At 36.7% G+C, this 6,725-nt stretch overlaps 1 pseudogene; it reads left to right on the top strand.

The window, feature by feature from the left end:
• The first annotated feature begins 6,251 nt into the window (after nucleotides 1-6,251).
• Nucleotides 6,252-6,370, top strand: LOC111742345 (annotated as a pseudogene).
• The last annotated feature ends 355 nt before the right edge of the window (nucleotides 6,371-6,725 follow it).

The following is a 6,725-nucleotide window of genomic DNA, read 5'->3' as shown; positions in this document are numbered from 1 at the left end:
AACACTAACGGTTGTACTTTTTAATTAGCAGTGTTCCGAGGGGCAGAAATGATTTTATGAGCAGTTTTGTTATGCTGCAGTTTGGGAGAGTGACACAGTGATTTGTTATAACAAGGATCTTTGCAGTTTAATCATCGTGTGAAATTATGTGTGCTATTTTGCTTTCACTTTCCCCTGCACCTTTGGGTTTGAGCCACTCCAAAACAGAAGACAGGCAAGGCTCGTGGACTCCCTTTCCTAAAGCAATTTTCTCTTTTCTAGAGCTGATTTCACGTGAGCATCATTTTAAACTCTAGCAAGATGTGGTTCTATTTAACTAGCCCTTGCTTACAGAGGTCCCATGCCTACTATTATATTTCCTTACCATGATACATACCTTGCAGTGCATTTTTCTCACTAATCATGGTTTAGCAAACAAGGAAGGAGAGGGCCCCGTTTTATGAAACTTTCTGATGAGTGATGTTCAGTTTATTTCAGTCTTTAGTATACTAGAATGTACAATTGCTCTGAAGATAAATAAAAGATTCAGCCGGGTGCCACTGGAGAGCCGAGCAGCATGTCTTTGGCATTGCTTGAGACTTATCTGATTTGGATTTGTATATCTCATGGGGAATGGCAAAATATTGGAACAGACGGCTTGATATTTCCGAAGAATATAGTGGGCTTTATTAGCACCAGTTTCACTCCCTGACTGACGGCTTTTTCAAATTTTTTATCTTATTAATCCGTGCTACTGTATGTAAATGTTATTCCTTTCTGCATAAGGGAGGCAACCAGCGATTTGTAATAAATGCTTATGAGTGCCTGAGGCTGCACTTAAACTTTAAAACATCTATTATTAAGTTGCAAAAAAACACTGTAATGGCCAATAGTGACCTCATAGGAATTTTAAACTGTGGTCTGCTCTTCTGCATTAAAAACAACAACAAAAAAATTGCCTCAAGTTAGAATTATGAGCAATGCTATTTTAACAGCTGCATTTTGATTATTAAAGTGTGTTTTACAACTGAATTACAATGCTTTTATGGACTCTAGGTATAAGATTTAAAAAGGTCATTAAACATTGTCGGGTTTTGTCACAGTAGGTGTCATTGTATAGAATGGACACTATACAATCTATTTTATGTCACCGCACTTAGGATTTAAAATAACATGCAGAGGCATTTTAGTTTGTTTAACCATGTAGATTACTATAGATCTCTCAAGGATTTTTGACAGTTTGCAGTCTGAGAAGACTACTTTCATTATTATTTTATTAATTTGACAAGAAGCTCTACAGATTTTCTGTGTATCACTGATCCATTTGTCCCAGAAATAATTAAAAATGCCAGCCTGGAGCAACAGACAACAGATACACTCTGGCAAATCAATGTTCAAAAATGCATTGCTTGTACTGTAGCCAACTCTCTAGTCCTGAGACATTTCTACATTTTTCTCAATTCGATTGTGTATGGGTTCATTGACAATAGGTATTGACCCACAGTGTAGGTTTTCCAAATGCAAGACCTTTAAATTGATTTGTCGTATGCTGGATACTATATGTAATGTTTACATCTCTTGCTCCACAAACACAAGGTGAAGTTGCTTTTCCCAGGGCTGCCTCTGCCACACACAGCTCGCAAGGCGGTAAATGTAAACTTGAGTTTGCCTTGCCTGTGCCCTGCCTGTTAGCCACTTATATGTAAATCTTTAATTTTCTTTTCACTGATTTAGCATGATGTTATGCTTGTGACTAGCTAGAGTCCGTACCATCCGTGGAACTGATTTCTGGGGGCCTGATTGTTGCTGGGGACACGGGGATGGAGGTGTGATAAAGAGTATAGAATCCTCAAAATATTTGACAAAATGTCACAAAGGATTGTATTTGCATGTAGTACTGTGGGTAGGACATAATGATTAGTGTGCAGTGCGTCGCTGGCACTGCATATCCGAGCTCATGCAGATAACATGTCTGCTGTACAGCTTTGAAAATTGTATATGTACTTTGAACATATCTATGACTAGCAAAGCTGTCATTCTGTTGAAAAATGTAGCTGCACGAATGACAATACTGTTTAAATTTTTTTTTAAAGAGGACATCTTCTAAATAATTATTATCATGCTAATAACATTTGTAGTCTTTTGTGTATAATTAAGATCTGCCTGTCTAAGCATGAAATAGGGTTGAACTCGTGAATAAGAGTGCTATCCTTAACCTATTTAGTAAATCAGTTTTAATTTGGCTTTCTTTAGGTTAGATCATAACAATAGCACTCTATATACAAAAATCTGTAATTCCTGGCTGTAAACAATCTTGGAAATATTTAATACTCAGCAAAGCTTCCCAAAAAATTAAAGAAGCCCCTCTTAAGAATGTGAAGTGCTGAATCAAAAATAATGATTCAACAATTGTAGGAGTCATATATTTGAAAAAGTTAACATTAACTCCTTATATCTCAGAGTGATAAACAGCCAAACAATTTTATATTTTGACCTCTTGGGTTTGGCATGTGATTTTTTTCCTCTTATGTAATAAAAAATAATTTAAGATTCCTATTCCACCTACTTCAGGCAGCAAACAGGATAAAACACAGTGAAAAATAAGCCATTTAGGGATAAAACATAACAGGTTATGTAATTTAATGATCACAAACTGTTTTGGAATACATGCCTTTTTGTTCTCATAAAATAAGAATATCTGTTATTGGTGTTTGGTTATTTTTTTTTTTCTTCTGCAATTTCATGGCTAATACCTAGCCAGGCAATTATGCTAAAAGAAATTATCTTTGTCATTTTGCAAGGGTTATTCTTTATTTTCAAGGTACTTATGTCTCCTATAACCCAGCAGATTCACTCTTCCCCATCACGACTGTAACCATTTGCATGCTGTGATTTATAAAGTTATTGGAAAACACCTCCATTTATCAATTATGAGAGAGCACAGACTGCTCGGGAGCAGTTCAAACAGCATCCCTGGCAAGTGAAATGTCTCAGGGGGTGGTAGGGGAAATAGAAGGAAAAGAAAAGATGATGGCAACAGGAGGAAAGTGGGAGTGCAAAGAGCTGGTGGTCAGTGATGCTTCTGCTTTTGTTTTCTGCTGGGCACTAGCTGCCCTTCTTCCCACAGCTTTCCTGGGATTGTGCACAAGGCCCCTGCCATTTGATTTCTCCATCCACATTTTTAGTCCTCACACTGTTTTTCTATGAATCTGCATTTGTTTTTCAGTTGTCAGAAAATATGTTCCGAGTGTCTATGCTCTGTGTTCGCTGTGCTAGAGGGCTTGGAGTTGTGCAAACTCCCAGGAGGAATGTGAAGGGACTGATCACGGGACCTGCTATGGCCCACTGTCATGGGCCAAACAGGATTATGTGAAAGTACCAATTACAGGCAAATGAAAAGACAATATAAAATGAGTGCTAACTAAATGAAATCATATATTTAAAATGGTTTGCATCATAGTGTCTGATATATCATAATTGCTTAATAAATGACCATCAATAATAATAATAATAATAATATCTTGATGATGATGATCATGATAACATTGATGCCAATAAGGACTTTAGCAATTACCACAGGGAAAGAGGTTAGAATGGAGCAAGGGTTTCTCCCACTTCTGAACCACTCGGCATCGGAGTGAGTTTTCCACAGTGGAAGCTGTTTTGATGGGACCTCCCCTAACACTTGCTGCTTGCCTCCCACCCCCACGCTCCCACCTCCCCTATCTTGTTCTTTCTTCATAGCTTTTATTACATTCTAATCTACTACTGAATTTGCTGTTTAGTGTTTTGTTTTGTTTTGTTTTTATCTCTCTCCACTTCGATGCAAGCTCCAAGACGGCAGAGATCTTTGTTTTGTTTGTCGATGAATCTGAAACTCTCTGAGTGCCTGGCACAGGGCAGGCTCTTAATAAATATTTCCTGAATGTGAAATAAATGACTGATCGTCTAACTTGCCCACCTCCTTCTGCTCTTTCCTAATCTCATGACTTTACTACTCCCACCTTGTGTACCCTTATGACAGCACACTTAGTGGCCACTGTGGTTACGCTTTCTGTAGAGAGTTCACTATGCTAGGAAAGAAGAGGGGAAGATTTCCAGTGCCTGTTATGGAACTGGTGACAACTATATGCCTGTGGTAAGCTGAGAACAGCTGGAAAATTCAGTTAAGGTCTACTAATCTGTTTGCACATTGAAGCCAGCTTCTCCAAGTAGGCTTTTTCCTGAGATACTCACTTCCCTGATCAATGCTGTCAAGTAAGCATAGTGGTTAAGTGAATAGGCTTTGGAATCAGGCAGACCTGGGTTTGACCCTCCCAGCTCCCCACCTCCACGCCAGGCTAAGCCAAGGCAGGTTCTTAGCCTCCCTAAGCTCCACTTTTCCTGTTTATGGAACTGAGCTAATAAAGGTACCTGCCTCCTGGGTGTTTGTGAGGAATTAAATGAAATGCTCCATGAACTCTGCACAATGCTAGGCAAGCTAGCACTCAATAGATGGTAGCCAATGAAACCATACCACTACTAATTATTACTAGTGTATGATTATTGTTGTTATTGTTTATTTTGGCAGCAATCCCTTATGTTGCATTAAATATTACTTAACATTGTAATTTTTGTTTCACATAGTTCTCTCTTTATTATCTACTCACTTCTTCTGTAAGTTATTTTTCCCTCTATTTTGGGGGGCATTTAAATTATTAGAAAGAGTTATTTTAAAAAACTCAAGTAACTGGTTGAGAATATACTGAGATTCAAAATTATACTTACTTTAGATTTAAGGAAGCATAACTATTTCTCCCCAAGTCATAATTATTAATGAAAAAAGGAGTAAAGTTATGGGATTTGGATGAAGGACAATGGAGAGGAAGGTAAAGGAAGAAGTAGTTCTAAACCATTTGCCATCTTGATTTTACTTTTAATTCCCATACATTTGAATCGCTAAACCTAATTGTGTTTTTCTGAATGTAACCTGATTTTTTTCCAGCTAACTGTATTTCCTTGGAAGTAATTATTATTTGTCAAATAATGAATTAATTAGAAGAGATTACCTATATCTATATATAGAGAGCATGAATATCTCCAAACTGGCAATTATTTTTCAGAAATAGACCTAAACATATAAAGATAATTAATTTTGAAAAAAAAAAGTGATATGGTAAAGTTGCACTAAACAAGTTATAAAACTACAATAATTAAAATGACAATGAGCTATCATAAGATGAAATAGACATTTCCATGTAACAGAACATAAGTTTAGAAATTAAACTTAGTATAAATATTTTGTATAGTTAAAAGTGACATTTCAGGTCAATGGAGAAAGGTTAAATAATTCAAAAGTTGAAAATTTAATTATTTGGGAAAAAATTTAAGACTCTACCTACACAATATATGCACATCATTGATGGTCAATTAAAAACCTATGTGTAAAAAAATAAATTCAGAACAAGTAACTAGATACAAGATATGTTACTAATTTAAATCTCAGTGTAGGGAAAGCCATTTAGCATAAAAACAAAGACAGGAGACAGAGAGAAAAATTAAATAGGTTTATTGGTATCAAAATTAAATTTGTATCCATGCAAAAAATTAAAAGGAAAAAACTCAGGTAAATATTTGGAACATTAACAAAAAATAGTGTTAATATTTAAAAAAAGGTTTTTTTTAAAATCAGTAAGAGAATAATTCTGCCAGGGACAGGTGTCTATAAACTCAACATTCTTTCTTTGTCTTCTTGGAAACCTTCAAAAAATAACATGGGGAAGGAAAGCAAAAATAACTAACGGATTTTCTTTGTTGAACTGGAATACAGACTCTACAATGTTTGCAAGGGCTGCTGATAGAAAACGTGTTTGGATAGGAACCATTTTTGAAAATATGGAGGAGAGAGAATGAGCAGCACTAGGTTCCATACCACTCCAATACAAATATGCTTCCTGTAGACAAGAACCTACCCTAAGGGACAGTAGCTGGATTCCACGTCTGCAAAGGGGTTCAAAGCTGGGGTTGAATGGAGAGGCAACAGAGCCCCTGCTCTCTGAGAGCTAGTCATGTTCAGAATAGTTAAGCTAAGAGGCAGGAATGTCACAAAGAATTATGCACACAAGCCACATTGGCAGAAAGGAGCCAGGCTTTATCTGAGAAGATATTCTTGTGAAAATTAGCCAGCCGGGGGCATACCTGATTCCTCTTCACTTACAGCACCCTCTCACAAACAGGTCTGCCAGAAAACCCCAACTCATGCAACACAGGTATAAACATAAAAACACAAAATGGTCTACGGCCATGCTACCCTAAACAAGCCCGATCCTGTCTGATCTCAGAAGCTAAGCAGGGTTGGACCTGGTTAGTACTTGGATGGGAGACCATCTAGGAATACCAGGTGCTATAGGTGTAAAACATACAAAAATAAGGGATTGTAAGCTGCCAAGTTTCTTGCAATCTGTGAGGTCAACCAGGGGTTGCCTCACCTAAAACAAACAAACAAATAAAAACAAAAAACAAAAAATCACACATGCTAAATGGATACGGCATCTATAAAAGATGAAATTTTACAAGGAAAAAAAGAGCATCATTCTTTATTGACAAAAATATCCATCAGAACAATGTTTCTGGGACAGATGAAAATTGTGAATAAATGGGATGCCATTAATTTTTTAAAAAATATTCTCTAAAAAAACCCATAACACAGAAATGCAAGAATTCGGAAAAGGTGGTGAGGTGGCAGAAAGAATGAAAAGTGAACTGGA

The sequence above is a fragment of the Pteropus vampyrus genome, unplaced genomic scaffold (genome assembly GCF_000151845.1).
Source record: "Pteropus vampyrus isolate Shadow unplaced genomic scaffold, Pvam_2.0 Scaffold91, whole genome shotgun sequence".
In the NCBI taxonomy this organism is placed as follows: domain Eukaryota; kingdom Metazoa; phylum Chordata; class Mammalia; order Chiroptera; family Pteropodidae; genus Pteropus; species Pteropus vampyrus.
This window is presented reverse-complemented; position numbering and strand designations above follow the sequence as displayed.